The sequence below is a fragment of the Nannobrachium achirus genome, assembly GCF_963921795.1.
Source record: "Nannobrachium achirus genome assembly, chromosome: 16".
Classification (NCBI taxonomy): Eukaryota; Metazoa; Chordata; class Actinopteri; order Myctophiformes; family Myctophidae; genus Nannobrachium; species Nannobrachium achirus.
The window spans coordinates 19,209,405-19,218,835 of NC_137823.1; the positions used below are offsets into that span (position 1 = coordinate 19,209,405).

The following is a 9,431-nucleotide window of genomic DNA, read 5'->3' on the forward strand; positions in this document are numbered from 1 at the left end:
ACAACTAAATTCAGCCCATTTAAACTGATGTATGGGAGGGAGGCGCGAACTCCAACTCGAGTGCCTGACACTTATGAGGTTAGAGGTTTTAATTATTGCTGGTGGTTAGTGGTGGTGGTCATAATTGGTCTAACTTAATAAATTATAATGAACACTTGCTTTTTTGTACTTGTAGATAACCGATGAGAAGGTGGAGGGATTGATTGGGAAGGAGGTGGTGAGTGATGGACTGAAGGAGCAGGGGGAGGTGTACAAAAAGGTCATCCACAACATGCAAATGTCCCAGGATAAAATCCGTAAGCGGAAACATTTGCATGGTGTGGATGACCTTTTCAGGGTTGGGGATTTTGTCCTTCTCAAGAACATCAGAGAAGAGCAGCGCAAGGGAGGGAAGATGGGGACTGAGATGATGGGTCCTATGCAAATAGCAGAAATTGAAGGGAAGAGTGTTAAACTGGTCCACAAACTGGGCACCAGAGTTGCCAACTTTGACCAGATAACACGTTACATCGAGCCAGAGGAAAGGATTCCAGCCAACTTAAAGAAGCTTGGCTGCCCTTCTCCTCTGGCTTCATGTTCCCCTTCTGCCCGTTCACCCCCATCTTTCAGTCCAGGCAAATCCCCATCTCCTGCTCCCCCTGCTCCATCACCAGTCCACTCACCTCACCACCTCCCTAAGACCATCCAGCCCCCTGAGCCTCAGACCACCCACCCCCCTGAGCCCCCAGCCAAGCAAATGGCAGGTAAAATGATGGAACCCATCCAGACCATTGGTAGTTACATTCCACTATGTGACATTAAATATTCTGTTGTTAGATTCCTCTCTGTACAAATGACTAAATTCATGTGTATTTCCAGGCACTGATGTTTGGCAACCAACACCAGTCACACTGCTACGATCAAGAGTTGGCCCATATCCGCTCTGTACACTGGACATCAACTGTCTCAAACCGACTGTGTGGTTGGAGAGTCAGGTATAACTTTTATAAGGACCTCAGATGCTGGCTCATTGAAATACAGTATAATGAATGATATAAAGTTATTTTTGTTTATATCTGCAGGTAATCAATGCTTACATACTAAGCATCACCAGGAGGGCAACGCAGAACGTTTTTATGGTGGACAGTTATGCCATGGCTGATATATTCACCAGCAGAAATGTAAAAATTCTGAAAAAAGTAAGGATCACCATAGTTATGCTTAATGTCTATGCTGCTATGCTTAGTCCATTTTAACAAATGAGATGATTCTAATTATGCAGGTGCAGGTGACAGATTACCATGCAATGATTGGTGCAGTTGGCCTAAACCAACATTGGATGCTAATGGTAGATATTTTGTCCAAATACACAGCATTCTATTTACCACCACTTAAGCTTCTAGTTGGCTACAAGACAAATTATATTTGTTCTAATCTTAAAGGTGATGTATCCAAAGGCCCATAGGGTCATTTTCTTCGACCCTTTTGGGGCAACAGATGAACAACGCAAAAGGTGTGCGGATTCCACTAGGTAAGCAAATCCAACACTTATGTAGTTAATGCAATGATTTGAAGTGCTAGTAATGGTTTGCTTATATAGGTATTGTCTTAAGTATAGATGGATTTAATTGCAAAACAAATCTATGTGAAAAGTAGATCAACACATACTTTCCTCATGCTTTAGAGCCTTCATGAGGCACAAGAATCTGAATGTGTCAAGGTGGGAGTGTGTGACCCCGGACCATCCCCGCCAGCGGGACTCATTTTCATGTGGGGTGCTTGTCTGCATAGTAAGATTATTAAAATGTCCAATTTAGACATTCAGCAGACATTCTCATACTTTATGCTCAAGAACAACACATCTAAATACCATAAATCAAATTTATTGTTAAGGTATGTGTTTACTTATAAGTTTAAAGTGCCCTGAAATCAGAAATTATTTGTTCAAGGCTGCAGAGCAGATCATCCTTCAGCAAAAGACTGAGTACCTGGACCTCCCGGATAACCCTGATGACCTCAACCGGGACCGGCTGAAAATAGCCACTGAGCTGATTAAAAGCTCTGGTAGGTTAATGCAAGGGATCTTTGTATCAGCCTAACCAAACAATTAAATGTACTGTACTAAACACACACATCTTCAATAGATGACCTGTCTGAGCTATGCCACCACTGTGGCCAAAAGAATCGGCAGCCACTGAGCTGATTAAAAGCTCTGGTAGGTTAATGCAAGGGATCTTTGTATCAGCCTAACCAAACAATTAAATGTACTGTACTAAACACACACATCTTCAATAGATGACCTGTCTGAGCTATGCCACCACTGTGGCCAAAAGAATCGGCTCATGACGACAGAGGAGGTTGAAGAGGAAGTTGAGCATGATCTCTGGGTATGAGGACTTTAAATGTTTTACATGGGTAGCACATAATCTTTCATGAAAATAGAAGTGGTTTACAAAATTACTTTTATGAGAAGGTTTCAATTGAAATGGCATTATTTTAATATTTTTTTGTTGTGTATCAGAAATGTTGTTAAATGAAATTCATGATTTCTTACAGATTGAATGCACAAGCTGCCAGAGATGGTATCACTCGGCTTGTGTGGATAATCCTCCATCAGAGGAGGACTACTTCTGTCTAGCGTGCACGTTCTAGTTCACCTCCTTCTCCTCCTCAAGCATTTTGGACAGATGCTACAGGTTTGATGTTTACCTGATATCATTAGGAACACTCAGTTGTTTTTCCTTTGCACTAGATCACCCTTGTCAACTGTTCATGCCATTTATTATTATCTTTTATTGTCTATAGTGACTGGCCTGAGATTGGGAGGACGGCATTTAATCGAGGGCCCCTTTATGCCGAGTAGGACTTCCTTCTGCGACCCATCAAGCTGCCTCACAGCTTGGACTCCATCATGCATAGAAGGAAGCATGAGGTCAGTCTGTTGCTCTCCCCAGGTTGGCTGAGGGGCCCCCGGATTGGACAAATAATGAAGAAAAGGTTGTGGGGGGAAAAAAAGCAGCCTCCCGCAACTAAAACAGGAGCCTCCTGCTCTATCTGGTTCCTACCGCTACTACTCAGTCAGCATACAATTTTGTCTGCTAAATGGCCTAATAGCAAAGTAGTCATGGTTCTAGGACAATCTGCACAGTCTACTAAAATGTTCCATATACAGTTATGAGTTATGTGCAATAGGCTTCCATGCACTTGTCCCATTTATTTACAGCCTGTGTGGCACTTGGGTTTCTTTTTATGTTTCTTCCATGTGATTGAGCCAAAAACAATGTTTGAAAAGTGTCTCCTTCAATATGTACATGCTTGTTGAATAGCTGGTTTTAAATGTGCTTATTGTACTATTTTGACATGGTATCTTCAGGATAACATCTTTTAATAAACAATTGACTATCAAAGGCTATTTCTTCTCCTTGGATTTCCTATTTCCATCCAGTTAATTGCATCAAAGAGTATATTTAGTTATATATTTACAGTACTGATCATCACTTGCTTACGTCAGCAATTCATGACTGACAGAAAATTCCATAATTACCAACCGAAGAGATGTGTAGAGTTGAGGTTAATGGGCTTGATATTTATTTAGTAAATTCTAAGTGATATAATGTGTGTATAATGTGTGAGACCCTAGTTATAAGGTTGGAACTGGCGCTGCATGTTTAGCACAGGACATGCAGCAGGTGGTGCTGTTTTGTATATACACAGCATCCAGTTGTTCCAGCAGTCGATCTCACATGTGTCATGTCAACTTGCAACTTGTTCCCAATCTGAGTTCCCAGAGGTATTCTTTTCCGCCACTAGAGGGCGGACTTGTTCCCCATGTGTACACTGAACACTGGCTCGTGACTGCGGCTGATCGAATCCTACATATCTATATTTTGCTATTTTGTTTTTTTCATTTTTAATCATGCTGTGATTTATGAGTGCATGACTGTTGCATACAAGTAAGATTCCACAAACAATTGGATGATGTGTAATGGTATTTATTGATATATTAGAAGCATGAAGACGTCATTGTCTCCGCCCCTTCCGGGAAAACATCTGCTGACGTGCGCGTCCCCGAGACTCTGGAATCCAGAAGACATGGTCTCCATTCAAACTTTCACAGAGGAACCAAGCTGTCGCTAACCATAATAGTCCACAAAGCTAAATATGATGTTCACGGGGTTTTATTGATACATTAAACTCAGAAAAATCATATTTCAGGACGGTTTAAAATCATGTCATAACCATCAACACGTCACAATGAAATAAAAACAGCAGAAAATACATTTGTTTACCTTCCTCGGCTAAGGATAGTCAACCCTGAGACACTTCCGTATCTGCGGCAGCGCGCTGCACGCTGGGAGTTGGAGTCATCATAGATTGTTGCGGTTACACGAACGTAACCTGTAGAGTGTGGCGCCCTCAAGTGGTCAAACTGAATTCCTTCCGTTCCATTATTGATTGATTGATTGAAGACTTTATTAGAAGTTTGCATAGGAAAAGGTACAGTTTCATGACGGTACAGTTCACTGGTACAAGGTCTACTAAAAGGAGATCCATGAAAAGACTAAGCTTATTTCCACTGGAAACCATTGAAGTATCTCATATTGAAGTATCCTATCATTATGTGTGATAGGCCGCTAAACTAAGGTCATTTCAGCTTAAATTATATTATATATCTTGAATACATTGGAATGCTGCAATGAAAACATCATTATGAAGTATGTTTAAGCAAATGATAATGCTGGCATCACTGTTTGGGCAATTTTCTCCACTACATCTCAACTGGAAAATACTATTTTTTCTTTTACTCCACAACAATTATTTTACAAATTTAGTTAGACTACCGGTTACTTTACAGATTCATATAATTATTGCAAAATGTGCATTAACCACTCAAGTCCTATACTTACTATACTCGCTGTTCAAAAATAGACAATCTACAAATGCACAAAACCATTTTAATATATTTGCCATGTTCCAATTAACATTAGACACATTTTGAAACATTTATATATATATATATATATATGTTACAGGATATTTGGGTAACCCAGGACGTTCATTGTAAGAGCGCTCGTTTTGTAGTTCACCACACACTAATCACCACCAGATGGCGACGTCAGCCACTGGATAAGAGAGTTACGTCACGCTTTGAACTCGCCGCAGACCGGAAGTGTTTACTCTTTATTTACTAGCCTAGCCTAGCCTAGCCTAGCCTAGCCTAGCCTAGCCTAGCCTAGCCTAGCCTAGCCTAGCCTAGCCATTAGCTCCATTGTAGTCACTTGGACAGGGCGTTTAACGTGCGCTTGCCCAGGCCTTACGGCCTGGGCATAAATATAACGATTGCATTCACCACGGCTTCGTAACTCGCGCGGCGCTCCGCCGGCCGCGCGGCCCTGGCCCGCTCTTCGCGGCCACTCGCGCCTGCGGCGCTCGGGGGCGAAGAGCAGGACCAAGGTCCGCTGGCCTTCGCGCCGCTTGGGGCTTCGTGGACCCAGGGGGGCCTCGTAACTCGTTTGGGCTTCGTGGATACAGGGGGGCTTCGGTAGCCGCTCGCAGTGTCGTGGACAATAGAGCGGCGCACCGCCTGGAGTACGTTGTATTGGCGACCGCTTGCTCCGCCCCGTGCCGCACCACGAGTGCTCCGCGTCTCGAATGTCCTGTTTCTCTTTAAAACCGTGACATATATATATGTTACAGGGTAACTGGGTAACTCAGGGAGACTGTGGTAAGAGCGCTCGTTTTGTAGTTCACCACACACTAATCACCACCAGATGGCGACGCAGCCATTCAATAGTGAAGGCGCTGACGTCACTCGTTTGCGACTCTCTTTCTTTATTTACTAGCCTAGCCTAGCCTAGCCTAGCCTAGCTTAGCCATTAGCTCCATTGTAGTCACTTGGACAGGGCGTTTATCGTGGGCTTGCCCAGGCCTTGGGCATAAATATAACGATTGCATTCACCACGGCTTCGTAACTCGCGCGGCGGCCCGCTCTTCGCGGCCACTCGCGCCTGCGGCGCTCGGGGGCGAAGAGCAGGACCAAGGTCCGCTGGCCTTCGCGCCGCTTGCAATGTCGTGGACAATCGAGTGGCTCCGCCTGGAGGACGTTGTTGTGGCGACCGCTTGTTCCGCCCTGTGCGGCACGGCAAGCGCTCCGTTTCTCTAATTCTCTGAGACGCAAAAAAAACCGTGACATATATATATGTCACGGTTTTAAAGAGAACCAGGGCATTCGAGACGCGGAGCACTCGTGGTGCGGCACGGGGCGGAGCAAGCGGTCGCCAATACAACGTACTCCAGGCGGTGCGCCGCTCTATTGTCCACGACACTGCGAGCGGCTACCGAAGCCCCCCTGTATCCACGAAGCCCAAACGAGTTACGAGGCCCCCCTGGGTCCACGAAGCCCCAAGCGGCGCGAAGGCCAGCGGACCTTGGTCCTGCTCTTCGCCCCCGAGCGCCGCAGGCGCGAGTGGCCGCGAAGAGCGGGCCAGGGCCGCGCGGCCGGCGGAGCGCCGCGCGAGTTACGAAGCCGTGGTGAATGCAATCGTTATATTTATGCCCAGGCCGTAAGGCCTGGGCAAGCGCACGTTAAACGCCCTGTCCAAGTGACTACAATGGAGCTAATGGCTAGGCTAGGCTAGGCTAGGCTAGGCTAGGCTAGGCTAGGCTAGGCTAGTAAATAAAGAGTAAACACTTCCGGTCTGCGGCGAGTTCAAAGCGTGACGTAACTCTCTTATCCAGTGGCTGACGTCGCCATCTGGTGGTGATTAGTGTGTGGTGAACTACAAAACGAGCGCTCTTACCGAGGTCTCCCTGAGTTACCCATTTACCCTGTAACATATATATATATATATTTTTTTTTCTTCTTTTTTTTTTTTTTTTTTTACTTTGGTAGTGTAAGTATATTTTGATGGCAATAGTTTTTCACTTTTACTCAAATAAAAAATGGACTACAGGTGTTTTATTTCATACCGAGTACTTCTACATTGTAGTAGTATTGCTAGTTTACAAGCAAAATACTACTAGAAATAATAGTTTACTAGCAATACCTCTACCAGATTACTTTGGTAGAGGCTTGGGTTGCGTATAGTTTGCCGTTATGTAACTCCAAAGGTGGACTAATCTAAAATAGTTGTTCCATTGATTAGAAATCGAACATTCAAACCATCCTCATTGATCCACATAGTGGTGAATCAGATCTCAAAGACTCTTTTAGCCTGTAGGCCTAAATTATATTTTACAAAAAGAAATAATAATAGTCGGGGAATGCAAGTTATTCATTAGAACTACAGTGTATGTTTTATTACACACGTGATCACAACATGTATTACAGATACAAAGTATTCATTCTGAAATCATCGTGATAGAAGGCATTACAGGGAGATGCATGTGAATCTTTGATAAATTATTGAGTCATTTCAAAACTATGCTTACAGTTTGAGCAAAGTTACCAATGTTAACAAATCAATGTCTGCAACCAAAAGCCTACATCCTCCATCCATTATACTGTATATATCGTCACTGTCGGGCAGAAACCTTGTATCTCCAAGTTTCAAATGTGTAATTTTTTTCGCAAAGCAAAGCCCTGCTTCATCATACAAGGGCACAAAAGTAGTGAAGACAGCAGATCTACTAGCACACAACGCCTCGCGGGTGCGAGGCGTTGTGTGCTTGTAGATCGGCTGTTTTCACTAGTTTAAGTCATTTTTAAAATGACAAATACAAAACAAACGGTTTTGGACATACAAGGTTTCCACCCGACAACGATGATATAGTACCGTATCTGCAGCATGAGACGACAGGGCTTGCTCTTGAAAATGTCTACAATTGATATAATTCAGTTACATCTCTAATGTGTGGAGACATTTAGGTGAGGGGTTAGCGTCGAACTGCTGCTTGAATTTTGTGTTCTTTTCACGCTGGAAAATAGGCGTTAAGACACCACATGTTGTCGTCGGCAGTGTAATTAATGCCTTTTAGAAGTAATGGACACTGGGGAAAACACTGTCTCGTCAAAACCTCGAGGAGGCTTACGAAAGGAATTCCTCTGCTCTCTTTTATAGCAAGGTTATTCACAAATATGCTCTGTCTATTTCACGTTTACATCTAAAAGTCTGCAGAGAGACCTTTCAGTGGCATTGAGCCACGGCTGTTAGGAATAGGCCAGCCAACTTCATGAAACTAGGCTATATGTCATTTTGGAATCTGGCATTCAACTCATTAAGTTGTCAGTCTACTATCTGGTTTAACACGATGGACAAATTGTTGTCGCACCTGACTCTATAGTTAGCTTTCCTTGCGAAGTAGTCACACGCTGTTCTCAAATCGAGAGGGGAGCTTTAGTGTTCGGGGTGGCAAAACTTTGTCCTAATTTTCAGTGTTATTATCCCTAAATGACTCATTTGATTGAGCCAGGGTGCTCAGATAGCCGTTGTGGAGGCTGTCATTTGACTTTTTACAGTATCTGCCAGGGATTGCTTCAGCTCTTCAATTACATCAGTAGTGTCTGTCCATTGTGATGTTAGACTGCAGGCTCTCGGTTGCTAAATCAGACAACTAAACATGTTTGCAAAGAGGACGAAAATAAAAATAAAATCTCTGGTATCTGATAAAACATTAACATTAAAATGTTAGACTACCTCCAAATAGGCATGGCATCAACAAGAGTTCAAGGAGAAAAAAGGTAGATAAGAAAGCAAAATGAAGTTAAATAAAAGTGTACCAATATACATAGACAAAATAAACTGAAATAAACATTTCTTGTGCTCAACGAAACATAGAAACTGTAACAGAATTCAGATGGGGCTCTTGATTAGGACATCGCTGGTCTACCATATTAGCCCCGTGTTGTCCAACACTATGGTTCACTCCATATAGAAGGAATGACTTGTTTCACAGACACAAACTGCCCGTCTCTGTATCTAAAAGGCACACAACCAGAGTGAACAGTGACTGTGAACTGGTTTAAATAAAACACAACGCGACACAAAGAGGCTGAAAACCAGCCGTGCCCAATTCCACGTGGTCTTCCTCTGGGACACTGACACACTGTCTGTCACACACCAGGGGCGTCACAAGGGCGGGGAAAGTGGGACGGAGTTACTAGGGCCCACGGTGGAGGAGGCCTTAGTTATTGTATACTTTAGCTATTGAAAAATAGCAGATATACAATCTCACAGTGAGCTTGTAGATCTGCTATTTTTGAAAAGTCATGAAAATGTGTGCAAATCTTTGGATATAGCCTATGTATTTTTTAAGCGAACATTTTAGTAACTCAAATTTCGCTTCTGGGGGGTCCCTGGAACGAAATATTTTGAGATGGGATGGAAGGATTTGAAATATTCAAAGACTTGCCCAAATTTTCAAGATTTTTCAAAAATAGCAGATCTACAAGCTCGCAGAACAGCACTCGGGTGCCACGCTGTGAGCTTGTAGATCTGCTATTTTTCAATAGT

The 9,431-nt window shown here is 43.4% G+C and overlaps 1 protein-coding gene across 1 annotated transcript in view; it reads right to left on the reverse strand.

Annotated features, from left to right (window-relative positions):
• vipas39 (VPS33B interacting protein, apical-basolateral polarity regulator, spe-39 homolog) overlaps positions 1-4,311 on the reverse strand; it is a 28,080-nt gene extending 23,769 nt beyond the window's left edge. Inside the window, exon 1 of the mRNA XM_080744067.1 lies at positions 4,269-4,311. The gene's annotated coding sequence lies outside the window, so the exon portion shown is untranslated. The remainder of the gene's footprint in view (positions 1-4,268) is intronic.
• Positions 4,312-9,431: the final 5,120 nt, after the last annotated feature.